The sequence below is a fragment of the Erpetoichthys calabaricus genome, chromosome 5 (assembly GCF_900747795.2).
Source record: "Erpetoichthys calabaricus chromosome 5, fErpCal1.3, whole genome shotgun sequence".
NCBI lineage: Eukaryota > Metazoa > Chordata > Cladistia > Polypteriformes > Polypteridae > Erpetoichthys > Erpetoichthys calabaricus.
In genome coordinates, this window is record NC_041398.2 from 24,995,533 (window position 1) to 25,022,987 (window position 27,455).

General features: G+C 40.5%; 8 non-coding genes across 8 annotated transcripts; 6 read left to right on the forward strand and 2 right to left on the reverse strand.

Moving 5' to 3' along the window:
* Nucleotides 1–10,647: 10,647 nt before the first annotated feature.
* trnas-aga (transfer RNA serine (anticodon AGA)) lies at nt 10,648–10,729 on the reverse strand. The gene has a single exon. It is a non-coding gene; the product is annotated as a tRNA-Phe (tRNA).
* A 959-nt stretch (nt 10,730–11,688) lies between these two features.
* trnas-uga (transfer RNA serine (anticodon UGA)) lies at nt 11,689–11,770 on the reverse strand. Its single transcript has one exon. It is a non-coding gene; the product is annotated as a tRNA-Ser (tRNA).
* Nucleotides 11,771–20,111: 8,341 nt separating this feature from the next.
* trnak-cuu (transfer RNA lysine (anticodon CUU)) lies at nt 20,112–20,184 on the forward strand. Its single transcript has one exon. It is a non-coding gene; the product is annotated as a tRNA-Lys (tRNA).
* Nucleotides 20,185–22,940: 2,756 nt separating this feature from the next.
* On the forward strand, nt 22,941–23,022 carry trnas-gcu (transfer RNA serine (anticodon GCU)). The gene has a single exon. It is a non-coding gene; the product is annotated as a tRNA-Ser (tRNA).
* Nucleotides 23,023–23,295: 273 nt separating this feature from the next.
* Nucleotides 23,296–23,369, forward strand: trnat-ugu (transfer RNA threonine (anticodon UGU)). The gene has a single exon. It is a non-coding gene; the product is annotated as a tRNA-Thr (tRNA).
* A 569-nt stretch (nt 23,370–23,938) lies between these two features.
* trnat-agu (transfer RNA threonine (anticodon AGU)) lies at nt 23,939–24,012 on the forward strand. Its single transcript has one exon. It is a non-coding gene; the product is annotated as a tRNA-Thr (tRNA).
* Nucleotides 24,013–24,367: 355 nt separating this feature from the next.
* trnas-gcu (transfer RNA serine (anticodon GCU)) lies at nt 24,368–24,457 on the forward strand. Its single transcript has one exon. It is a non-coding gene; the product is annotated as a tRNA-Ser (tRNA).
* Nucleotides 24,458–24,730: 273 nt separating this feature from the next.
* On the forward strand, nt 24,731–24,804 carry trnat-ugu (transfer RNA threonine (anticodon UGU)). Its single transcript has one exon. It is a non-coding gene; the product is annotated as a tRNA-Thr (tRNA).
* The last annotated feature ends 2,651 nt before the right edge of the window (nt 24,805–27,455 follow it).

Here is a 27,455-nt window from a genome sequence, read left to right on the forward strand (position 1 = left end):
ACGCACGCCTTCAACACCCCTTCGCTAAAATTATCTCGGGTCCCACTTGTTCCAGTAAAAATTATGTGAAAAAATTGCTGGAACATTCAAACCACATTGTGTCTCAACCTTTTCAAAATATAATTTGGTTTTATAGCTGCTGGCAGAAAATGTACGACGAGCTATTGGGTAAATTTCAGCAATTAAAATTTATTGAGGGGCTCCCAAAGTCTTTATGCGATGATGAACTACTCCCTCCTGAGAAAATAAATTTTGTCATTATAAATGATCTGATGGAATCGGCTAGTGAAAGCCAGGTAATAGAAAAAGCTTTCACAAAATATACTCATCATCGGAATCTGTCTATCATTTACTTGGTTCAAAATTTATTCTTTCAAGGAAAGAAAAGCCGAACGATTAATCTTAATGGCAAATATATTACTCTTTTTAAAAACCCCAGAGACAAATTGCAGATTACTACCTTGGCCCGCCAAATGTATCCGAGGCGTGTTAAGTTCTTTTTGGAAGCTTTCGAAGATGCTACAAAATTACCGTACGGCTATCTCTTAGTGGATTTAAAGGCACAGACCCCCGACGAACTGCGCTTAAGAACAGGTCTGTTTCCGCCCGATTGGCCGGTCGTGTACACTGTGAAAAGATAAAAGAAGCTGCTCTGAGTCAAAGTTACATATTCTGTCAGCATGTCGGCCAGAATAAGCAGAAACCTACAGCCGCTCAAGGCCTTACTCCGTTGCTCTTGTCGCCGCCGTAAAATTCTTATAAACGCCTCTTCTGACGATTTAATTAATGCTTTGTCCGAAATAGCCTGTAATACTTTAAAAGGTAATGTACCTCTTTTGCCCAAACAGTTTAAGCAACTGAAGAAGCATAAAACATCTGTCAGAAAAATAAGTGACAGAAAACTAACCTTAAAAAAGAAGAAAGCTATTTTGAACCAGAAAGGAGGCTTTTTGGGAGCTCTTTTAAGTGTCGCCGTGCCATTCATATCCAGTTTACTATCTTCTAGAGCATAAACATGGAATACGCTCAAAAAATGTATTTGGTACCGCAGCAACAAATGTCTCTTTTTCAGCAAAAGAGTGCTAACTTGAACGATCTCTTGAGCACCACGGAAACTGAACTGGACAAGGAAATGAGAAACGTCCTGCAACGCTGTGATATAGGGGCTGACAAGAAGGTGAAGCTTTACACTTCTACGTATCTTGCAGAGATATTTGACGCTAGTTAAAAAGGCCGATAAAGAAACTAGCAGTCTGACGCTCGTATTACCAAAAGAAGAAAATGCCGAGGGGGACACTGGAACAGTCAAGGTGTCTGAGGACAAGGTTTGGAAAGAGGTTTTGAAAAATGCACCTGTAAAAGCAAAGAAAAATGTTGAATTTGTCTTACATAAAATGTCCGTTAATCCTCATCACGCGTTTTGGAATAATCGTGGAGAGCTGTTGTTAGAAGCTAAACTTTTGGTCGGATCCAACATGGTGGATTTGGTCCGTAATCTGACCGCTTCTCATACAATACCTGAGCATAGGAGACCGCGTGGGTGGAAGGAATTTGTAAACGCCATGGCCGGTTTGAACATTCCATTTTCTGTCGTACCTAATGATGAAACGAGAGAACTCCTTGAAAGTTTTAAGCCACCCGCCTCCCCCTCCCTGCTCATCAAACAGAAGTTAGCCGCTACCGACTGAAACCAAGAAAAAAAAGACTGGAATGGTTCGCTTATTAATTTGTAAAATTATTTGTTTATTAAATGCAATTTTATCTCATTACAGAGTGTCGTCATCCTTTAACCGTCTATTGAAATATTTATAGGTCTCTGATCTTTGCACGCAAGGGTACTGATAAAAACAGAGTCCCGGTGAAGGAAGCCAGGAACGAACAAATTTAGAGACCATAGCGTCATTATTGTTCACGTCCTCTGAATACTTTTTTATTACAGAGGTGTACGGGAGACCTTTTCCTCTCTGATGCATATACTGTAGAAGAGGCAGTGTTGACCACATTTGTCCGAGAACCAACTTTGAAGCTGCCGGTTATTGTAAATGATTTGTCTACAGTTTTTGCTTAAGAAATGGTAAATGTCATTCGGGAAGTAGACAAAGTCCGGAGGATTTCCATAGGAATCAAAAAACTCCCCATTTCCGTCTTCTGTGAGGTAAATCCCCAGCCAGTGTTCTCCGGGTTGGGTTTCACGGTGAGTATTCACTACAAACATGGCCGGCACGCCGTTACTTTTTTCCAGTAGTTGATCACACCCCAGCACACCGTGGAAATATCTTTCAGTGTAGGGGTCTTGGGACAGTAGTTCTGTTAATTGTTTTGTATTCATGGTGTTTATTAGTAGTCATACAGAACATTACGTCTCTGGTTGATTTCAATGATGTTGTCAAAGACCGCATATACAATTAGATTGACGGTCCGAGGGAGAGGGACGCGGAAGCGTAATTCAAATCTCATGTTTCCAGTTTTAACTAATGAAAAATGATCACCGCATTCTTGATCGGGGGTTAGATCAAAAGCGAAAAGAGTATATCCTTGTGAGAACTCTGAACGGCTGATAGACAGAGCTTGATCCTTCAAATGCTTACCAGTGGCCAATACCAGGTTATAATATTCTCTAGCACTATTGCCGCTTACAAAGTCTAGTTGAAAAGGTTTGGCCGGAATCTGTTCACCATCCATGTACAGAGCCAGGAACTCTACATCATTGTGCTTGAAATTGAACAGGTTCCGTGTATAAGACCCCGAAAAGGCCTCATTATCTACCATGCCAATCACCACATACTTTGGTAGTTCACCCAGAAACAGGTTTTCTTGATTGCATACTCAGATTCCCGCGGGCATACTGAATACTTTCTTATTCACCCTTTCCACAGGGTATTTAGCATTGGTTGATGTAAGGGCATGAGCGTGTCTTAATTTCACGGCCGGTGAAACTTTTACTTTTTTTACAAACAGGGAGGCTGATGTTATGATTACTCTGTAACGTTCGGCATCACCGGACATTAAGCAGAATTCATCTTTGTTCCGAACCATTTTAATCTTCACGTCTAGGCCGTTCAATAGTAGTTTTTCATGGAAAAAGAGATCTGTATGTATGTGCCCCAGAAGTTCAATAGTCCTGCTACCGGATGTATAGGCGCTTCTGTTATTAAAACCGATGTTTTCTCCGTCGGGGTCTGTCTCTTCCAATTTGTTAAATGTATCTTTGTAAAAAAGTCCTGTAGCAAACTGAGAATGATGGGTTTCTTGGCTGTAATTTAGCAGGCCTTCTAAGACAGCTCGGTAAGGATAACAATTTGAACTCTGCGATATTAGGCGGTCCCCCAGGGTGACATCAACTTGGGAAAACAAACTGGCTATAGGGTAGTTGACAAATTCGACCTTTGCACTGGCGGGTATGTTAGTCCCATCAGCGTTCACTATCTTTCCCCTTAGGTGTAGAAGAGTGTTATTCAAGTCCAGGTAATCTTCCCCATTTCCGGCTATGAGAAATTATAGCGGAGCTACTTCAGAGAGGGCTGAGAATGGTGGGACTTCAACGTATATACTTTTATCTACACTCATTTGAGTGAAAGGCACAGTAAACAGATCCAGTTCAGATTTGACACACTCTTCAGACATTCTGTGTACGAAAGCCACCTTCTCTTAAAAAATGTCTCTCTTCTTCTTTTTGCTTGCTTTAGTCTTGTTCCTCTTCTGACGACGTTTAGATAATGCTGTAAAAATAGTGCGCCTTGCCTTCTTAGCTGGCGGGGCCTGACGCGACCCTCGGTGGTCTCTTGCATTTTGTCTTTCTCATTACCATCAAGCCCGCTCCCTCCTGCTTTTCTAGGACTCCATCTGCAGCACTGGATATAGCCCCTGTGATCACATCTTTTACAATATTTTTAGCCGCGGATTTGATATGTGGTTTTGCGATGTCAAAGCCTTTTTTCAGGAGAGGTAGAGCTCTTCTAAACAATCCTTGAAATATACCTCCAATTCCCCCACCATACATTACAGGGGATCCAGAGAATCCCGGTAAGCCATTACCTGCTTGGGTCTGATAATATTGGATGTAAGGTGTTGGGTCCTGGTAAGACCTCATTGTTTCAGTTGTGCATACAATGCCTGACGGGTCTGAAATGCAACTTCACTATCACCTTACCAAAATGAAAATTTTGTTCTGGTCTGTCTTTATTTCAATAGTCACTGTGTCAAAATGGTTCTTGCTGGCTGGGGCATAATGCGGTTTTTCGTATGTGATGGTTGTAATTTTATTGGTCTGATCCTCTATATGAACACACCTGAAAATGGGTACGTAGCTGTCTCCGACTCTCTGATGAGATACCATATCCCCGTACATGTACAACATGTAAAAGCCAGCCCTGATGTTGGCGGGGAAAGGAGCCTTATAAGTTAAACCCCGAGTCTGATCAGGATGCGCTCCTAATATGCAACCCAGCTGTCCTTTTAAGTGTATAGTTTCAGCCTTTTCACCCGGTACCACGTAGACTATTCTTTCCACAGCATTATAACTGAATTTCGCAGGGTTCTCAGAAGAGACAAATCCAGCTGCAACATCTGTCAAAGTGGGTAGGCTTAGGGTTGTCGAATTCATAAAAGATAGTACGTCGTGAATACCTTCGTAATACCCGCATGGAATGTAGTAATGTTTTTTTTACCCCCAGAGCTGAAACGTAGAATTTGTTATCCGGTTTGTCTATGGTATTCCACGTATGTGGGTACTGAATTTTGGCTAGACCAACTTCCCAAGAACCTTCTAATTCTATGGGTTTAGCAAGCATCGTCGTGAAATTGGAAACTGTGTTGTTATGGAAAATGTCTGAGGAAGCGTTGCTCTGTAGAGTCACAAAAAAACTTGTTTATCGCTAGAGAGTGAAGAGTCGATTAGGAGCGCTCTGGATTTTATTGAACATCTTGGGGTTGGCTCTCCGGTATCCAGCTGTTAAATTTTTCTGGCCAGCCGAGCCATTTGACTAAAATGAGTCGTTTTTTATTCTTAACTTTCCTAGCCAGTATTTTTTCGATCCTGTAAACGTCTGTGGATCCGACTTTAATTTTCTGTAATTCAGGGTCGTAAAAGAATCCTACGATCTCTTCACCATCGTAGTCTTTCAGTTTGTACACCGCCGGTGCCCTAGGTACAAGTTCAGATACGGTAAAGGTTTCATCTGAAAATGTTTGTTCATAACCTTTCTCAAAAGAATGTCAGGTTTTAGACACCCTAACTGTATCCTACTTTGAACTTAAACAACGGCGGACCTGGGGGGTTGGCTACGCCATATAAGTTTTTGAAAACTTTCCAGGAATTTAACGTGTTTACATCGGAAGGAGCCATTTTTATGCTTTTAACAACTTTTGTTGTAAGAGTATACTAGATCCGGCAATTTATCAATGTAGGTTCTCGTGTTATAAGCGCTGAAATATTTCCACATTTTAGATTTTAGTGTGCGGTTAAATCTCTCCACCACGGAGGCCTTTAATTCGTTTCCTGTGGTGAAATGTTTTATTCCGATCTTCTTTAACAGCTTTTGAAAATCTCGGTTGAAAAACTCTTTCCCCTTATCGGTCTGGAGCTTCTTTGGAGTACGCCCGGCACTCAGAATGTCTTGGAAGGCTCTTGTCACTTCCTTACCCGTTTTGTTCTTCAGGGGTCGTACCCAAGTGTACTTAGAAAGTACGTCGATACAGGTTAACAAATATTTATAACCTAGATTATGCTCAGAGACATTTGTCATGTCCGCTAAATCCATCTGCCATTGCGAGTCTATATCGGATACATAAACCTTATTTCTCCTAAAATGCCTTCTAGCGGGTTTGTGAATTGTATAGGCATATTGACCAGATAACCAATCCAACACCTGTTGGTCATTACTTTTCTGACCCAAAACCTCAAGAGCTCTTTTCAAAGAGTCTTTTCCCCCAAAGCTACCAGGATTTGCCGGGTTATAATAAACTTTTTTCAAGTAACCCTCCATTGCCGACGGTGAAAGAAAAATGTCAATTGTTTAAAAATCAAATGAGGCTTTATTGGTAATTTTCAAAACAACATTATTAAAATTTCAAAACAGCATGATTAAAAACATTATTAAAATTTCAAAACAGCAGTATTAAAAACATTATTAAAACATTTCACAGCACAGGCACATTGAGTTAGAGAAAGCATCGGCTATTTCACGTATTTTTGAGTAAGAGGAATCGTCCGTGTTGTGAAAGGCTTGTACAATAGCCTCGCTAATAGAATGTTCATTTTCCAGTTCGTCTACAGCATTTTGAACAAATGAATGAACCTTGTGAAAAGGCGGGAAGATGTTGAAGCAACCCAGAGTCGTTAGAATCTCTTGAAAGCGGCCAACCCGATAAACAGAGTCAGGCTCAAACAGACACGTATGCTGTGTCTGGCTGGGGTGATCTATGAAACAACCTTGACAGGTGCTTTTTAGGTCCCGATCGACTATTATGTCCAGCAGAGCCGCAATCAAACTCTTGATCTGTTTCAGAGTCTTTCGAAGTGTTTCACCCAGGGGCCCGTCAGTTTGTTCAAGGCCCATACCCTCATAATCAGCATACTGGGACGATGGCTTCCATGCGGATAGAGCATCTACCAGTTCGTCCACGGCCTCTTCTGACCGCATGGCCTGCACGGCTATCTCCATTAGGCTCCCCAGAGCATCCTCAGCAGGAACAAAAAAGTCAGGTACTGTACGGTTCTCCAGGAGAAAGTCCAGCCAATACATATCATCAGGGGTGGGTAACTGAGGTTCGGGCCAATAGATCTGGTCATTTGAGGGTATCAGAAGATCCGGCCAAGACAGAGGGTCTGAAGGAGAGTTGTTAGGAGCAGAGTACCCGGAGTTAGGTACGATGTAGTCGGGTCAAAACATGCCATCGACGGCCGCTGTCTGTTCCTTAGACCAACAGGCCTGATCAGGAACATAGCCGGCAGGGTGCTGGTTGTTACCCAACCGAAACACATTGCTGTCTATCAGCATCTGGTCTGCAGCAGAGTAGCGGGGTTGTAGGTTAGGGTCAATCATCTTGTTGGGAGTAGAGTAGGAGGTGTTGGCTTGAATGTTAGCCGGCCAAAACAGGTAGTCAGCGGCGGACGTATGTTCCATACCCCCGGAGCTTAGTTCTTTGAAGCGCCTCAAAATGTCGAGGACTTCTGCCACCTCAGAAGCCGAGAGAACAGGGAGACGACCGGCCCAGCTAGCACCAGCTTTGGTAGGGTAGTTAGTTGAAGACATCTCGATAGGGTTTTAGGTTAATGTAGACTATGAAAAAGACCTCTGTATTTATCTCCACTCAGTTAGGGGACGGTTGTCTCCAAGTTTTCTTCCTCCTCCTCCGAGCATGAATTATTCAACAGGCTAAACTCCTCCTCCAATTTTCTTTTAATTCTTTTCATTTAGTCGGACTGTTTTCCTTGATAAATAGCCTCATCAATATTTGGAATAAGAGCTTTAAAAAAAGTCCAGTCTTTTATAGAAAAATTTATTTCACTCACTCTCTCCTTTATCTCATTTTCTTTATCTTCCTCCCCCTCTTTGTGACCGGCATCGTGTGACCCCCTAAAGCTATGTCACTGGCACCAGAGTGCAAAAGCTGTGGCTGAGTGGTTAAGGCGATGGACTAGAAATCCATTGGGGTCTCTCTGTGCAGGTTTGACTACGTTTGTGCTTCTCCTTATTAAGAGTGTTTGCAAAGGTAAAATTTAGCGGTCAGATTAGCCATTGTTATCTTTATGTAGGCAAAGATTCCCTTTATTTGTTTCAGAATAATGGACCAATTATGGCACACGCATATATTCCTTGACTTTCTTAACCGTGGAATATTCCGCAGACAAGTGTCTGCTGTTAGTTGCAATGAAAGGACTTTTCTGCGATTAGAAAAAACAAAAAAATTATTCAATCGTTTTACAAAGTTGGACCAGGCTTTGAACAATTACTTCTATTTTTTGTGTCCGACGTGTACCAGAGAGGTTGGTAAAACAGCATTTATACTGTCTGAAAGGCTGCCTTGTATTGATTAAATGTTGAATAAGAAAATGCTCAATCACTCGCTAATCATGAGAGAACTTGTGTAAAAGAAAAAACAACCACGCGAATATAAAAGGAAAGATGAGGTTATAGGAAACAAAGAACTCACAATTAAGACGGATTCCCTTGGAACGTCAACGGCAAATTTTACATGCATTAAAGGAAATGCGGACAATCAATTTAGAGTATTGTACTTTTAAACATAAGAAAATAAATTATAAGCAGCCTCAACAGAGCAAACTGAGACATTCAGCATTTTTACTACGAAAACAGAGACAGCTTCCTGTTACTTATCGCAGTAGAATCTGGGGAGTGACTCTCTCTCCTTCACGATTACAACGAGCATGTTTTGTTCTTTCTGCTGCTTCCTTTCCATTGCTTGGCTTACACTGTAAAAAATAAATCTTGCATGTGTGAAAAATAATAATAAAAAATAGCTAACTATACACAAAATAATCATTACTTTAATTAATAAAAATGGGTTTTACCCTTTTATTGATTATTTAATTCTAATTCAAAAAAAAAATAATGAATAATGTTAACTTATTATTTTTCTTAAAATGTAAACATTTTTTATATCTTATTCTAAGTAAAAAAACTACACTGTGAATTGAACACATTTAAGTTAAGTTAAATTTAATGATACTGCACTTCCTCTCACATCGAAATGTAATGACACGGCACTTCCTCTCACATTGGTTTCTTGGTCTTTACAACAATGCATTCACTTGTAACGCTTATCCATAATAAGAGTTATTTTACTACGATTGTGTAAGTATAAAGCATATTAATTCCGTAATGAATAACTAGTATTTCATTTCGTAAAGTTACAGATGTAAGCATTTGTTATTTTCACGAAAGCTTTCCCTTCATGTGGGAAACATAGCGGGCAAGGTAGCGTCTTTCTAACAACCTACCTTGTTGGTTTGTTTTAAAAAGCAGGCACATTTCTCGGATAGTTAGATATGTTCATATTTTTTTTTTATAGTTTAAAATTTTATTTTACACAGAAAAAGAAAATGACACTTTGAGATAAATTTGAGAACACTATGGCGTTTGACCTAAACTACGACCTGTAAACAACATAAAAAGACGTTTGCCTAACCGTCACGGTATTATTTGACTTCTTATTTAATTAGTGTTCTACATAAGTAATGTATTTACTGGTTAATTTTTAATACTGTGATTTATTTAGCGATGTGTGATTTCCTACGTCCTATTTTATTTCAGGATTTTCGCTATCGCATACTGAGAAGTAGTGGAAAAGGCGGCCATTGATTTAAGCGGATATTTTGGCGTAAATGCAGGACATGTTTGAAGAGCGCCATCTGCGTCAGGATTTCACTCTCTACGTTTCCTTCCCGTTTAGCACTGATTCCTGGGACATTATTTGATTGAGATATACTTTTTGAAGAAAGTTTAAATAAAAAAATGAAAATTTTCATTGACATTTGAATGTCAGTAATTCAGTAAAAATTATCCTCAGACGTTTGATTTAATTTTCCTTTGAAAATACAACTCCGTTGTTGTGACTATCTGTGTATATTCAAATAAATAAAGATATATGGAATTTTAGCATGTATTTGTTATACAGTCGTTACTGTCCAGCGTTGCATTATTACTTTTTTTTTTTAGTACTGTAATTCAAATGAAAATTGGAGTAAAATAAACCATTTTTGCCACTACTTATATTTAATCAAACTCATTTCTTTTAGGTAAATTTGAGTAAATTAATAAATTAAGTTTACTTAATAGTGCAGTATATTAAATCTACTCAGAAATATTGCTTGTAATTTGTTGCCTTATTTTTTTTAAGTACTTTTAACGCGTTATTTTTTACAGTGTAAATAAGCCAAGCAATGGAAAGGAAACAACAGAAAGAACAAAACATGCTCGTTTTAATCGTGAAGGATCGAGAGTAACTCCCCAGATTCTACTGCGATAAGTAACAGGAAGCTGTCTCTGTTATCGTAGTAAAAATGCTGAAAGTCACAGTTGCTGTGTTGAGGCTCCTCATAATTTATTTTCATATGTTTAAAAGTACAAACACTCTAAATTGATTGTCCGCATGTCCTTTAATGGATGTAAAATCTGCCGTTGAAGTTCCAAGGGAATCCGTCTTAATTGTGAGTTCTTTGTTTCCTAAAACCTCATCTTTACTTTTACATTCGCGTAGTTGTTTTTTTATTTTACACAAGTTATCTCACAATTAGCGAGTGATTGAGCATTTTCTCATTCAACATTTAATCAATACAAGGCAGCCTTTCAGACAGCATAAATGCTGTTTTACCACCCGCTCTGGTACACGTCGGACACAAAAAATAGAATTAACTGTTCAAAGCCTGATCCAACTTTGTAAAACGATTGAATAATTTTTTTGTTTTTTCTAATCGCAGAAAAGTCCTTTCATTGCAACTAACAGCAGACACTTGTCTGCGGAATATTCCACAGTTAAAAAAGTCAAGGAATATATGCGTGTGCCGGAATTAGTCCATTATTCAGAGACAAATAAAGGGAATCTTTGCCTACATAAAGATAACAATGGCTAATCTGACCGCTAAAGTTTGCCTTTGCAGACACTCTTAATAAGGAGAAACACACACGTAGACAGCAGGATTCGAACCTGTGCGGGGAGACCCCATTGGATTTTTAGTCCATCGCCTTAACCACTCGGCCAAAACTACTGCACTCAGGTGCCAGTGACATAGCTTTAGGGGGTGCATTTCTGTTTTTTTTTTTTTTTTTTTAATTTTCTCTTTCTTTAACTTCTGAAAATTCCTCGTAATTCCTGAGTCTATGGAGTGAAACTACAGTGGGCCCATCATGCTCTCATTTGTTACTTATTTCTTCATTTAAGTTTTCTGTTTTGGCTGAATTCTAAGTTGAGAAACAAAATTTAACCCGAGAAGAAAGGGAAATAAGTAAGAAAACACAGGTGATACGGATTTTAAGAAAAATAACGACGGGCGACGTGTAGTGTTAGAAGAGTGGAGCCGATTGTCAGCTCTTCTTTACTTCTCCTATTCTTTATCCTTTCCCTCCTCCGAAGAACGGAGACACGCATGATTTGCTGATACCCGTTCTTATTAGTTTCGTTTCACATTACAGTACATGTGAATTCTGTCATTTTCCACCCAGAATCATTATTAAATTTAAACCTTCAGACCCTGGCAGTGCCTTTCACCCGTGGCACAGCAACGAAAAGAAATAAATGAGCTTTGTGTTACAACGGCCTTACTGTCTTCTTGTCCAAATTCAGACCGATTTTGATACTTAATCTTTGAACACGACTGTTTTTGAAATCGTTATTATCAATATCAGTATAGTTATGGTGGTCACTGTTTTTGGGGGTTTACAACGTATGACGTTTGTACGGCAGTTGATCATTTTCTAGACTGCAATTAAATGCTTTCCTGCAGTCTGTGCTGAAAGGACACTTAAATTTGCACAAACGCGTTCATTATTTGTGCCGTGAATAGAAACTGGTAAGCTGTCAACAGAACGTGTTCTTTTGCTTCCCATCCATTGCAGTATCTACCACTGTTTTGTTATTTGAACCGTGAGCTCCTGACAAGCTTTGCAAATTGTGTTTGCCAGTGTCAAGCGAAGGCTTAATACCTCGAATTTGCTAAAGTTTAAACCACGTACTCGGCAGGAGTCGAACCTGCGCGGGGAGACTTCAATGGATTTCAAGTCCATCGCCTTAACCACTCAGCCACGACTACTGAGTTTACAAAGCCTGCTAACGCGTCTGAATTCCTTCAATTGTCGAATCGCCCTTTTTCTGTTTGTCAATATGTGCTCTGAAGACATTTGGACTGGAGCAGGAGCGGTAATATTTCGGTCTTTTCCCGATCATCCTTAAGGAGGCAGAGGATTTGAAGCGGTTCGATTATCTGTGAGATTAGAACAGTTAACAGCTTGTCTTGGTTGCAAAGTCGACATGTGTTAGCTACACAGCCAGATCCTGAGAAAGAATTCGAAGACAACTACACTGTAAAAAATAAATCTTGCATGTGTGAAAAATTATAATAAAAAATAGCTAACTATATGCAAAATAATCATTACTTTATTTAATAAAAATGGGTTTTACCCTTTTTATTGATTATTTAATTCTAATTCAATAAAAAAATTATGAATAATGTTAACTTATTATTTTTCTTAAAATGTAAACATTTTTTTATATCTTATTCAAAATAAAAAAACTATACTGTGAATTGAACACATTTAAGTTAAGTTAAATTTAATGATACTGCACTTCCTCTCACATCGAAATGTAATGACACGGCACTTCCTCTCACATCGGTTTCTTGGTCTTTACAACAACGCATTCAGCTGTAACGCTTATCCGTAATAAGAGTTATTTTACTACGATTGTGTAAGTATAAAGAATATTAATTCCGTAATGAATAACTAGTATTTCATTTCGTATAGTTACAGATGTAAGCATTTGTTATTTTCACAAAACCTTTCCCTTCATGTGGGAAACATGGCGGGCAAGGTAACGTCTTTCTAACAACCTACCTCGTTGGTTTGCTTTAAAAAGCAGGCACATTTCTCGGATAGTTACATATGTTCATATTTTTTTTTTTATCGTTTAAAATTTTATTTTACACAGAAAAAGAAAATGACAGTTTGAGATAAGTTTGAGAACGCTATGGCATTTGACCTAAACTACGACCTGTAAACAACATAAAAAGACATTTGCCTAACCGTCATGGTATTATTTGACTTCTTATTTAATTAGTGTTCTACATAGGTAATGTATTTACTGGTTAATTTTTAATACTGTGATTTATTTAGCGATGTTTGATTTCCTACGTCCTATTTTATTTCAGGATTTTCGCTATCGCATAATGAGACAAATAAAGGGAATCTTTGCCTACATAAAGATAACAATGGCTAATCTAAGGAGAAACACACATGTAGTCGGCAGGAATCAAACCTGCGCAGGAGACCCCAGTGGATTTCTAGTCCATCGCCTTAACACTAGAATTACCAGAGCCTACGAAAAAACTCGTATATCCGGCCCACCTTAAATCGCTTCTTAAAGCCTTTCTCACCTCTCCGCCAGCGTCTTTTGTCATCTAAATGTACTGATAAAGACAAGCTGCCAGCAGCTGGCTATTCCAACCCCCCAACGACTTAGAACGTAAACAGGCTTTTCCCAGCTCTTGCCTTGATTGATTATCTGGGAGTGAAGTGGAGTTTTAGAGTAGAAATAATAGATTGTTATTTGAAACACACGCATTTCATATGTGTTGCATTTCTACAGTAATCTGTGTAAACACATTGTTAAAACAGAAACGTGTTATGTATTCTAGTAGCAATTGACAAAATGTAGGCATAAACTATATAATGTATGAAGCCTGAAGTCCAAATATCAAAGAAACACTTTCACAAAAGGTACAAAATAAAGCCACCGCCAAAAAAACCCGCCTTAGTGTGAGACATTGATATGAACTGGTTATCACTGCTTCCGTGACGTAACAGTATCAGTCGCTGACTGAGAATCAGTAGGTCATGAGTTCGATCCTGCACAACTTCCATTTGAGAAGTGTTCTTATTTTCACTATTTTAGAATAAAAAGATACATTTGATTTCAGTCTGTAACAGCTGGTGTAATTTATGATATTTGTAAAGGTTAGCTTTATTTTTTTAAAATTCACTTTTCATTGTCTCAGTCGCGTTCAGGATCCATCCCTACCGCCCCCCACCTGACACTGCGGTTTTTACATAAAGACGCGCTATAGTTCTGCAGTGTATCACAATACATACGACCGCATGTTTTTTTCCCCCAGTATTGCCAGTCCCCACGTGTTGCTGTATGCTGTTTCTTTTGTACTCCAGGACATGCAGAGGAAAGCATAGTAAAGAGCAGTAACTTCAGTGCTATATGCAATCATCAGACACTCCCCATCTGATGCTGTTTTCACATAAAAGACGCGCTAAAGCTCTGCAGTGTACTTGTGACTGCATTGTCGTACCAATGCTTGCGAACTGAAGTGTCTGCATGCACTTTATGTGGCATTATACGTGTATTTTTTGAGCATGCCCATGTAGCTCAAACACAGGAACATATGTTGATGTAAAAGTATAACAAAACAAGTGCACTTTTATTCAAGACTATAACCGAAGAAAAAAGAAAGCAAGTTACAGTAGGCGGTTGATATGACAGCTTGCGTGGTGGAATGCTAAGAACTGCTGATTTCCATTCTGTGCTATATAACTTAACATTTGAATCTAATGATTGCATATAGCGCTGTCTTGTTTAGTGTGCGCAAGAACATGCAGGTGGCCAGTTGCTGAGTGCTACAACGCACATTTTAAAAAAAGAAAGAGACAAATATATGTGACGTTTTGAAGAAATCATTTTATGACGTGAATAGTACCAATCAGAAAACATCGTCGAAGTAATGCAATATTATTTGAAAACGAACAGCGTCAGGTTGGGTGTGAAGTTATACTGGCGCTGTTTGAGTCAGATCAGAAGCTGAATAAGCTGAAAAAGCTTCTGTTCTGACTCTAAGTAAAAAAGCATGAATTAATCAACAGAAATAACCGCGATTGACATTTTCAAGTTAACGATTTACAGTGCATACCAATTTATAAATTCAATGTCCGTTTGAGGAAAAAAAAAACACTTTCTTCAAAGCTGGGAATCGAACTCGCGTCTCTGTGGCACAGTAAGGCAGTGGTGCTCCAAGTCAGCAAACCGTCCTTATAACTTATTTTTTTCAAGATCCATAACACACAGACAGACAGAGCACTGCATAATACAGAGACAGACAGGCAGAGATATACAAACAAACAGGGAAGGCACATGTACTGAAAGAAAAAAAAATCAACATGTGCGTTGTTTCTGCAGCACTGAATAAGCTCACCCGCTCTAACATCACCCCTCCCCCCGATCTGACTCTCTAAGTAACAGCGCAAGTACAGACACAGTGCATGTGTGTACTGTATAATATTAACAAAAAGAGCAGCTTACTACTGAAAACGGCAAATATAGGAGTGAGTGGGGATCGAACCAGGACTCTTGATTACACTTGGTTTGCGTCTGTACTTGCACTGTTACTTAGAGAGCCAGATCGCGGGAGGGGTGACGTTAGAGCGGGTGAGCTCATTCAGTGCTGCAGAAACAACGCGCATGTTGATTTTTTTTTTCTTTCAGTACATGTGCCTTTCCTGTTTATTTGTATATCTCTGCCTGTCTGTCTCTGTATTACGCAGTGCTCTGTCTGTCTGTGTGTTATGGATCTTGAAAAAAATAAGTTATAAGGACAGTTGTTCATGTTAATTGCAGTCTCAATTGTTAAAAAAATATTTTAAAAGGAGCATCCCACATGAAAATATAACGATCTCATTAACTGACAGTGCATACCAATTTACAAATTTTATGTCCGTTTGAGGTTAAAAACAAAAAAAAAGAAGTAACACTTTATCCCCAGCGGGGAATTGAACTCATGTTTGTGAGGCAGAGAAAAGCTACTTGGTCTGAGAAGCAAATCTTAGCACGCTACGCCACGGAAACCGTTATATGGCGTGTGAAGCTTTTGTGGAAGTGTTTATTTGATCTTAGGAACTCAGGCTTTACACATTTTACATTTTGTAGCAATTCTTACTAAAATATGAAAAAGTTTCTGTTTTAGCAATGTGTTTACACAGATTACTGTAGAAACTGAACACGCATGAAATGCATGTATTCCAAATAGCGATCTATTATTTCTATTCTAAAACTCCAGCAGTTCAGTCACTCCCAGGTAATCAAACAAGCCATGAGCTGGGAAAACTTAGTGAACGTTCTGCGACGGTGGGGGACGGAATAGCCGGCTGCTCGCTGCTCCTCTTAATCGGCACATTTAGAAAACAAAAGAGAGGTGAGAACGGTTTTAAGGTGGGCCGGATCTACGAGTTTTTTCGTAGACTCTGGTAATTCTAGTGTTAACCACTCAGCCACGACTACTGTGCTTGGGTGCCAGTGGCATAGCTTTAGGGGGTACATTTTGTTTTTATTTTTTTTTTTAGTTTTCTCTTTCTTTAACTTCTGAAAATTCCTCGTAATTCCTGAGTCTATGGAGTGAAACTACAGTGGGCCCATCGTGCTTTCATTTGTTACTTATTTCTTCATTTAAGTTTTCTTTTTTCGCTGAATTCTAAGTTGAGACACAAAATTTCACCCAAGAAGAAAGGGAAATAAGTAAGAAAAGACAGGTGATACGGATTTGAAGGAAAATAACGACGGGCGACGTGTAGTTTTAGAAGAGTGGAGCCGATTGTTTGTCAGCTCTTCTTTACTTGTCCTATTCTTTATCCTTTGCCTCTTCCGAAGAACGCAGACACGCATTATTTACTGGTAACCGTTCTTATTAGATTCGTTTCACATTACATGTGAATTCTGTCATTTTCCTCCCAGAATCATTATTAAATTTAAACTTAAATTTTCATTCATATTAAAACTATTTGAAAGTTAGAGACAAACAATTCATGACATGTTGATGTGAAAAATCGCAAGATGAGCCTAGTGTTCCATCTCGTCAAAGCTGTTTCCAAACTTAAATAGTCCTACACGCTGCAAGAATCTAGCGAGAAACAAAATGTCCACATCGGGCTCATTCTGACCTTCTCATTTGTCTGATATTCCAGGTGTCAAAAAAGGATTGCACAGTGCACAGGCGACCAATTCTCAACATGCAGAAATGTGTGAAAATCGAGAGTTTAGATTTGCTCCAGTCTTGAACGTCACACTCAGCCATTATCTGTGTGGAAGCATGTAAGTTTTGCCAAAAAATCTAAAAACAAAAGGAACCAACCTTTCAATCTCTTCACTGTGAAATGACGAGTAATGAAGGAGAGAAATTATCAAACAATGATTGAACACTTGATTGCTTAGAATGAACAGCTTTTCCTTTTCTTCACGCTTCGTCTATAAGTTACACAGAAGGTATTCTCAGATTGACGGACAAGGAAGAGCGCATGATGAACTCGGAAATGTTACATAGATAGATAGATAGATAGATAGATAGATAGATAGATAGATAGATAGATAGATAGATAGATAGATAGATAGATAGATAGATAGATAGATAGATAGATAGATAGATAGATAGATAGATAGATAGATAGATAGATAGATAGATAGATCGCAAACTTAAAGATATGCATTGAAAGCACAGATTATTTATCAAGCGGAAGCATTTGCCAGTTTGGCTGGTTAGCTCAGTTGGTTAGAGCGTGGTGCTAATAACATCAAGGTGGCGGGTTTGATTCCTCTACAGACCAGCAACGATCTGATCAAGTCTGGTCCCTTGCTTAAGGTTTGTTTCCATCACATACTTATCCCACAGAGTTTTTTGTTCATCACCCATATGATGAAGACCATGGAGCGGCTGCTGCTTCACCACCTGAGGCCACAGGTCCAACACGCCCTCGACCATCTGCAGTTCGCATACCAGGAGAAGGTGGGAGCGGAAGATGCCATCATCTATATGCTACATCGATCCCTCTCCCACTTGGACAGAGGCTGTGGCGCTGTAAGAATTATGTTTCTAGACTTCTCTAGCGCCTTCAACACCATCCAACCTCTGCTCCTTAGGGACAAGCTGACAGAGATGGGAGTAGATTCATACCTGGTGGCATGGATCGTGGACTATCTTACAAACAGACCTCAGTATGTGCGTCTCGGGAATTGCAGATCTGACATTGTGGTCAGCAACACAGGAGCGCCGCAGGGGACTGTGCTTTCTCTGGTCCTGTTCAGCCTATATACATCGGACTTCCAATACAACTCGGAGTCCTGCCACGTGCAAAAGTTTGCTGACGACACTGCTATCGTGGGCTGCATCAGGAGTGGGCAGGAGGAGGAGTATAGAAACCTCATCAAGGACTTTGTTAAATGGTGCGACTTAAACCACCTACAACTGAACACCAGCAAAACCAAGGAACTGGTGGTGGATTTGAGGAGACCCAGGCCCCTCATGGACCCCGTGATCATCAGAGGTGACTGTGTGCAGAGGGTGCAGACCTATAAATACCTGGGAGTGCAGCTGGACGATAAATTGGACTGGACTGCCAATACTGATTCTCTGTGCAAGAAAGGACAGAGCCGCGTGTACTTCCTTAGAAGACTGGCATCCTTCAACATCTGCAGTAAGATGCTGCAGATGTTCTATCAGATGGTTGTGGCGAGTGCCCTCTTCTACGCAGTGGTGTGCTGGGGAGGCAGCATTAAGAAGAAGGATGCCTCACGCCTGGACAAACTGGTGAGGAAGGCAGGCTCTATTGTTGGCATAGAGCTGGACGGTTTGACATCCGTAGCAGAGCAACGGGCACTCAGCAGGCTCCAATCAATTATGGAGAATCCACTACATCCATTAAACAGTGTCATCTCCAGACAGAGGAGCAGTTTCAGCGACAGACTGCTGTCACTGTCCTGCTCCACTGACAGACTGAGAAGATCATTCCTCCCCCAAACTATGCGACTCTTCAATTCCACCAGAGGGGGTAAACGTTGAACATTATTCAAATTATTGTCTGTTTTTTACCTGCATTTTTTATTACTCTTTAATTTAATATTTTTTGCTGCTGGAGTATGTGAATTTCCCCCTGGGATTAATAAAGTATCTATCTATCTGTCTATCTATCTATCTATCTATCTATCTTTTCATAGACCGACAGATCGCAAACTTAAAGATATGCAGTGAAAGCACAGATTATTTATCAAGAGTTTGCAAATGATATTTTGGCCGGTTAGCTCAGTTGGTTAGAGTGTGCTATAATAACGCCAAGGTCGCGGGTTCGAATCACGTACTGGCCGGCAACAATCAGATCAACTCTTCTCTTTTGCCTAAGGTTTGTTTCCATCACATAATTATCCCACAGAGTGTTTTGTTCACCCTCCATGCTTTTTCATTCAAATTAAATCTATTTGAAAATTAGAGACAAACAATTCATTTACCATCCAACATAGTTTCTATTTAATTTTGCCTCGGTAACTTTAATTGAGATGAAAATCTATCTATCATTAACCGAGAGTATACTAACGACACACTGCGTCCTGATCAATCAAGTGCAGCCCTCAGTCTGTGAGCAGTGCAGCAAAGTCCACTGTGCAAGACAGGAATATTCTCTCTTTGCAATCTGTTTTAATCTTGATAGCATTGCTTTAAGTATTTTCCCTTTCATTCTAAGCAAACTGTACATCTCGAAGTTTCAGGAACAGAGAGAAAGAGAGAGAGAAGGAAATAAACATATCATCCATCTTCCAACCCACTGAATCCGAACAAAGGGTCACGGGGGTCTGCTGGAGCCAAACCCAGCCAACACAGGGCAGGAACCAATCCCGGGCAGGGTGCCAACCCACCGCAGGACACACACAAACACCAAGCATACACTAGGACCAATTTAGAATCGCCAATCCACCTAACCTGCATGTCTTTGGACTGTGGGAGGAAACCAGAGCACCCGGAGAAAACCCACGCAGACACGGGGAGAACATGCAAACTCCACGCAGGGAGAACCTGGGAAGCGAACCCAGGTCCCCAGATCTCACAACTGCGAGGCAGCAGCGCTACCTACTGCGCCACCGTGCTGCCCATAAACATATCAATAAATATAAACTCCATTGCCCAATTTAACATTCCTGGAAGGGAAGAGGACGAAATATATATCATTCAGTCTTAGGAAAGATCCTATGCGGTGCAAGAAGTTCAAGGTCACAGTGCTCTCGTGGGCAGTTAACATGGAAGATTCTCCACGAGCAGCTTTATTTTCATACCTCTCAGCTCTAACTGGAGGGTAATCTGACACTCAACGGGCTACAAATAGGATGAGATTTCCTCATCCGTCCCATCCACATTACTGCGTGAAGTTGACAATAACACAGATTATCGAGGGATCGCTACAAGGTCTCATGAACATTAGGATGCTTAACTTCAGTTGCAAACGAGCAAATGTTTCTGTTAAAAATGCAATGTTAGTGACTCATCCGCAGCACTAAGGATCGGAGCCAGATTAACTAACGTTCATATAATTTGGACAGAGACACTTGTGATTCCTTGCTCTATTGCCCGGCTAGCTCAGTCGGTAGAGCATGTGACTCTTAATTTCAAGGTCATGGGTTCGAGCCCCACGTTGGGTATTTAAATCCATTTCCTTTAAAGGAAATGACTTGTTCATCTGAAAAACCGCAAGATGACTCTAGCATTACATCTTGTCAAAGATAATGGCTGAGCGTGACGTTCAAGACTGGAGCAAATCTAAAGTCTCGATTTTCACACATTTCTGCACGTTGAGAATTGGTCACCTGCGCACTGTGCAATGCTTTTCTGACACCTGGAATATCAGAGAAATGAGAAGGTCAGAATGAGCCCGATGTGGACATTTTGTTTCTCGCTAGATTCTTGCAGCGTGTAGGACTATTTAAGTTTGAAAACAGCTTTGATGAGATGGAATGCTAGGCTCATCTTGCGATTTTTCAGATCAACAAGTTATTTCCTTCAAAGGAAAAGTACTCAACCGCCCAACGTGGGGCTCAAACCCATGACCCTCACATTAAGAGTCTTATACTCTACCGACTGAACTAACCAGGCAAGGGATTAATGAGTCACAAGTGTCTCTGTCCAAATTATATGAACGTTAGTTAATCTGGCTCCGATCCTTAGTGCTGCGGATTTGTCACTAACATTACATTTTTAACAGAAACTTTTTCTCGTTTGCAACGGACGTTAAGCATCCCAATGTTCATGAGACCTTGTAGCGATCCCTCGATAATCTGTGTTATTGTCAACGTCACGCAGTAATGTGGACAGGAAGGATGAGGCAATCTCGTCCTATTTGTAGCCCGTTGAGTGTCAGATTGCCCTCCAGTTAGAGCTGAGAGGTATGAAAATAAAGCTGCTCGTGGAGAAACTTCCATGTTAACTGCCCACGAGAGGACTGTGACCTTGAACTTCTTGCACCGCATAGGATCTTTCCTAAGACTGAATGATATATATTTCGTCCTCTTCCCTTCCAGGAATGTTAAATGGGGCAATGGAGTTTACATTTATTGATATGTTTATTTCCTTTTCTATCTCTCTCTCTCTCTCTCTGTTTCTGAACCTTGGAGATGTACAGTTTGCTTAGAATGAAAAGGAAAATACTTAAAGCAATGCTATCAAGATTAAAAGAGTTTGCAAAGAGAGAATATTCCTGTCTTGCACAGTGGACTTTGCTGCACTGCTCACAGACTGAGGGCTGCACTTGATTGATCAGGACGCACTGTATCGTTAGTATACTCTCGGTTAATGATGGATAGATCCATCCATCCATCCATCCATCTTCCAACCCGCCGAATCCGAACACAGGGTCACGGGGGTCTGCTGGAACCAATCCTAGCCAACACAGGGCACAAGGCAGGAAACAATCCTGGGCAGGGTGCCAACCCACCGCAGTGATGGATAGATTTTCATTTCAATTAAAGTTACCGAGGCAAAATTAAATAGAAACTATGTTGGATGGTAAATGAATTGTTTGTCTCTAATTTTCAAATAGATTTAATTTGAATGAAAAAGCATGGAGGGTGAACAAAACACTCTGTGGGATAATTATGTGATGGAAACAAACCTTAGGCAAAAGACAAGAGTTGATCTGATTGTTGCCGGCCAGTACGTGATGCGAAACCCGCGACCTTGGCGTTATTATACCACACTCTAACCAACTGAGCTAACCGGCCAAACTGTCACTTCCAACCTCTTGATTAATAATCTGTGCTTTCACTGCATATCTTTAAGTTTGCGATCTGTCGGTGTATCTAATTTTGAAACTGAAGATAACCCAGGTATGCAAGCAGGCAGGCTTTCGCTTTCCTCTCTTTCGTTCACTGATGAAAGCATTGAGAATTAAAGCTGAGATCTCTGCTCCATCACCGTCTTTGGCACTGAAACGGACAAAGCTAACTTGTTCCTCGCAACATTCTCAGGCACATCCGAGAGCGAAGATGAAAACCCAATCAAAGGAGTATGACAAAGAGCAAGCACCGCTGAGACTCGACCTCAGGATCTCCTGTTTACTAGGGAGGCATTTTAACCAGCTAAGCCACGGCGCCTGAAACAATAGAAAATTTTTAGCAATGGGACCCTGTGTTCGGATTCAGCGGGTTGGAAAATGGATGGACCTCGTATCCCTAAGAGCCAGTTAACATGCAACAAATGTCCACCTCTTTGTAATAAAAATAATTTAAAGGAGAACGCACTTTCAGCAAGCGCCCCTCCACGATCAGATGCTTTTGGAAAGACGGAAGTTTGCCTTATGTTGTTTGAATCCAATGTTCAAAGGAAGCGATTGACGAACAGACAAAGTTCACATAATCCGTGATAAGGACAATCAGGATGTCATCTGAAAAGCACAACAGACTCACGTAACTGAGAAAAGCAGTCTTCATCTTCAAAGGCACCTTAAAGTCATTTCTTCATCGGGGTTATCCATTTTCTTTAGTCGACTGCCCTTAAATACTTAAAAATAAATAAATAAATACGTAAAATCTATAATCTATTTTACTCCTTTGATTGGGTTTTCATCTTGGCTCTTGGATGTGCTTGAGAACGTTGAGAGGAACAAGTTAGCTTTGTCCATTTCGGTGCGGAAGACGGTGGTAGAGCAGAGATCTCAGCTTTAGTTCTCTATACTTTGGACAGTGAACGAAAGAGAGGAAAGCGACAGCCTGCCTGCTTGCATACCTGCGTGACGTGTAACAGATTGTCTTTAGCAAGGCAGCAATGAGAGAGAACAATAGATCACGACGTAAGTGAAGATGAAGTGTGCGTGCTTAAACATAGATCTTGGCATTAAGCCTTACCAGATCTGCTAATTTGAATATAGCAGGAATGGACAGAAGGAAAGATGCATGTTTCACGTGACAAGGTGGCCAAGTGGTTAAGGTGATGGACTGCTAATCTATTGTGTTCTGCACGTGTGGGTTCGATTCCCTTCCTTGTCGTCACTTTAAACCTTAAGAGTCTATTATCGTTTCTGCAGCTATCAGTGCCAGCAGTTCAGTTTCAAGAAGAAAATATTCCGACGCTGCTTTCCGCAAATGATCCCACCTTCCTCTGAACGCAAAGATTGCCTCTTATTTGAGTTTCTCAATCCGAGCAACACCTGATGCTCACCTGCAGTTTCTTTGTCCATAGTTCACAATCGAAGTATTCTGTCCTAAGCATTCTGTTTTACAGAGTGAAATGGAAATTTGGCAACTAAGGCTTGCCAGTGGGGCACCGTGGCTTAGTTGGTTAAAGCGCCTGTCTTGTAAACAGGAGATCCTGTGTTCAGATCTCAGCGGTGCCATCTTCACGCTGCGTCCTTCGGTTTTTTTTCTACAGTACACACACAGCTGAATCGGTGTTAAAGTGAACTTGAAATTAGACTGCGCTCAAACCTTGCCGCATACCTGCCTGGATAAATTAATAGATTTTACGTGTTTATTTATTTATTTATTTTTAAGTCTTTAAGGGCAGTCGACTAAAGAAAATGGATAACCCCGATGAAGAAATGACTTTAAGGTGCCTTTGACGGTGAAGACTGCTTTTCTGAGTTACGTGATTCTGTTGTGTTTTTCAGATGACATCCTGATTGTCCTCATCACGGATTATGTGAACGTTGTCTCTTCGTCGATCGCTTCCTTTGAACATTGGATTCAAACAACTTAAGGCAAACTTCCGTCTTTCCAAAAGCATCTGATCGTGGAGCTGCTCTTGCTGAAAGTGCGTTCTCCTTTAAATTTTTCTTTTATTACAAAGAGGTGGACATTTGTTGCATGTTAACGGGCTCTTAGGGATACAAGGTCCATCCATCCATTTTCCAACCCGCTGAATCCGAACACAGGGCCACATTGCTAAAAGCTCTCTGTAGAGTCAGGCGCCGTGGCTTAGCTGGTTAAAGCGCCTGTCTAGTAAACAGGAGATCCTGAGTTCGAGTCTCAGCGGTGCCTGCTCTTTATCATACTCCTTTCATTGGGTTTTCATCTTGGCGCTCGGATGTGCCTGAGAACGTTGCAAGGAACAAGTTAGCTTTGTCTGTTTGAATGCGGAAGACGGTGATGGAGCAGAGATCTCAGCTTTAGTTCTCTGTGCTTTGGCCAGTGCACGAAAGAGAGGAAAGCGAAAGCCTGCCTGCTTGCCTACCTGCCTTACGTGTAACAGATTGTCTGTAGCAAGGCAGCAATGAGAGAGAACAATTGATCACGATATAAGTGCAGATGAAGTGTGCGTGCTTAAACATAGATCTTGGCATTAAGCCTTACCAGATCTGTTAATTTGAATAGAGCAGGAATGGACAGAAACAAAGATACGTTTTTAAGGTGGCCGAGTGGTTAAGGCGATGGACTGCTAATCCATTGTGCTCTGCACGCGTGGGTTTGAATCCCACCCTTGTCGTAACTTTAAACCTTAAGAGTCTATTATCGTTTCTGCAGCTATCAGTGCCAGCAGTTCAGTTTCAAGACGAAAATATTCCGACTCTGCTTTCCGCAAATGATCCCACCTGCCTCTGAACGCAAAGATTGCCTCTTATGGGAGTTTCTCAATCCGAGCAACACCTGATGCTCACCTGCAGTTTCTTTGTCCATAGTTCACAGTCGAAGTATTCTGTCCTAAGCATTCAGTTTTACAGAGTGAAATGGAAATTTGGCAAGGTAGGTTTTCCAGTGGGGCGCCGTGGCTTAGTTGGTTAAAGCGCCTGTCTTGTAAACAGGAGATCCTGAGTTCAAATCTCAGCGGTGCCTTCTTCACTCTGTGTCCTTCAGTTTCTTTTCTACAGTACACGCACAGCTGAATCGGTGTTAAAGTGAACTTGAAATTAGACTGCGCTCAGACCTTGCCGCATACCTGCCTGGATAAATTAATAGATTGTACGTATTTATTTATTTATTTATTTTTAATTCTTTAAGGGCAGTCGACTAAAGAAAATGGATAACCCCGATGAAGAAATGACTTTAAGGTGCCTTTGACGGTGAAGACTGCTTTTCTGAGTTACGTGATTCTGTTGTGTTTTTCAGATGACATCCTGATCGTCCTCATCACGGATTATGTGAACGTTGTCTCTTCGTCGATCGCTTCCTTTGAACATTGGATTCAAACAACATAAGGCAAACTTCCGTCTTTCCAAAAGCATCTGATCGTGGAGCTGCTCTTGCTGAAAGTGCGTTCTCCTTTAAATTTTTTTTTTATTACAAAGAGGTGGACATTTGTTGCATGTTAACTGGCTCTTAGGGATACAAGGTCCATCCATCCATCCATTTTCCAACCCGCTGAATCCGAACACAGGGTCACATTGCTAAAAACTCTCCGCTGGTTAAAGCGCCTGCCTTGTAAACAGGAGATCCTGAGTCCAAATCTTGGGTACTCTTGGTTTGACTTTGTGTCGAGTGAGCGGTTGCTCATAGAGTCCCGGATGAGGCACATTATCTGCATTGTGAGGGAGCGTCAGTTACGTCCATGTGGCGCATTTCTTTGAAGGTGATCCTCATTGTTGGGGACCTACGTTGCTGGACCAGGCCAAGGGGTCAGTCACATAACACCTGGCTGCGGCAGATAGAGGGTAATTTCCGGAGGTTGAGACTGGACCGTGTGTCTGCCTGGGTTGTTGCAAACCAGTATCCCGAGTTGTTTCGTCGTGTAGTGGGTGCGGTAACACACTGTACCAGTGCATACTCCCAAACTTGACTTGACTTTCCTATGCTCATTCAGAATTATGTAAGCATGATGAATTTTCAGGAAATGCATTTTGCTGGCAGAGGAAATGAAAAAAGCACTAGAGCCTACTTTGTTTAATACTATAACGTAGCATCTAGGGGTTTGATTTTTTTTCCTGTAGTTTTATTGTTGTTTAGATTCTAAAGACAACTGGAATGTGATTTATCAAAGGTGAAACATTAATAGTTTTATAATATGTTTAAGCTCAGCTTGATCCATGTTGCTTTTGGTGCCTTAGACCAAGCCTGACATCCACTTAATATCTATTTATCTGCACCCGTGCACCACCAACTTCCACAAATTCTATTTTTATTTATTCACAAAAAATCTCAAAGAAGCACACTAAATGCAGATACTCTGAATATTTTAATTAATAAGGAAGTCATAATATTGTGACAGATTGGCTGGGTGGAATTGAGGGGCACACTTTATTTCGTTTGGTAATGATTTGGTAATTATAGGTGTGTTTGATGCCTCTGTTTGCCTGTAAACACTACCGTATAATTAGGTAACTTTATACATTTTGTTTCATTTATGGTCAATCTAGATTTTTCCCAATATTCGTCAATTCTTCATTCCTCAACTACATTAGATTGCAGTTTAGATGTTTGAATTACTAAAAATTATATCAGCACATCATCTAACAACTTCTCTCAAATGGCATTTAGAGATGCTTTTTTATTTATGTACAATATGTATTTATATATCTATAGAAAGTTCATGAAAGCTTCAAATATATATTAGAAGCATAGAAATGTGAGAATATTTTTGGGGTCAAAGATGGGCACAACCTCATTTAATGCTATTAAGCAAAAGAAAAAAATAAAGAGAGAACCGAAAAAAGTCGTTACTGTGAAGAGCTTTGGTGCCTGGCTGGACAGAAATTGCAGAACACAAGATCGTAACCGAACCTGCCGTTAAAATATACTATCGATGTGCCCGTAACGTCTTCCAGAAGCAACAAGGAATGTGATACAAGAGGAGGTGAAGCAGATGCACGAACTTGGTGTAATTCATGAAAGTAAAAGCGAAGCTCAAATGGTTTGGTTCTGTATAGATTTTAAATACTTGAATAAGGTTTCCAAGTTTGCCTGATGCCGTGTATTGATAACTTGTTGGAGAACTCAGACAAGCTTTGTATATTTACCACCCTGGATCTCACAAAGGGATATTTGCACATACCCCTGGAGGTGTCCATTTGCAATGAGACTGCATTCAAAAACCTAGACAAGTTGTTCAAGTTCACAAAGGCTCCCATTTTGGCTCTATGTTGTGCTATTGACTTTTTATTGGATAATGGATCAGATTCTGTGACCTCATTCTGAGTATACTGGGGCCTATCTCGACGATGTGGTCATTTTCAGTAATGATTGAAGGTCACACCTTGACTGCCTGCAAGTGGTGCTTGACAATTTGAGGCTGGCTGGGTTAACAGCTAACCATAAGAAGTGTAAATTGGGGATGTCGGAAACACATTATTTAGGATATTCTATGGGGAATGGTTTGATTAAACCTCAGTTGGACAAGGAAGGTGAGGTGCTATCGTATCCTCATCCAAAAACATAGGAGATTCGTGCTTTCCTAGGACTCGCTAGATATTACAGATGATTCATTCAGAACGTCTTGCGTAAGGCCTCCCCTCTCACTGACCTGACAAAGATTCCAAAAGACGCATCATTAT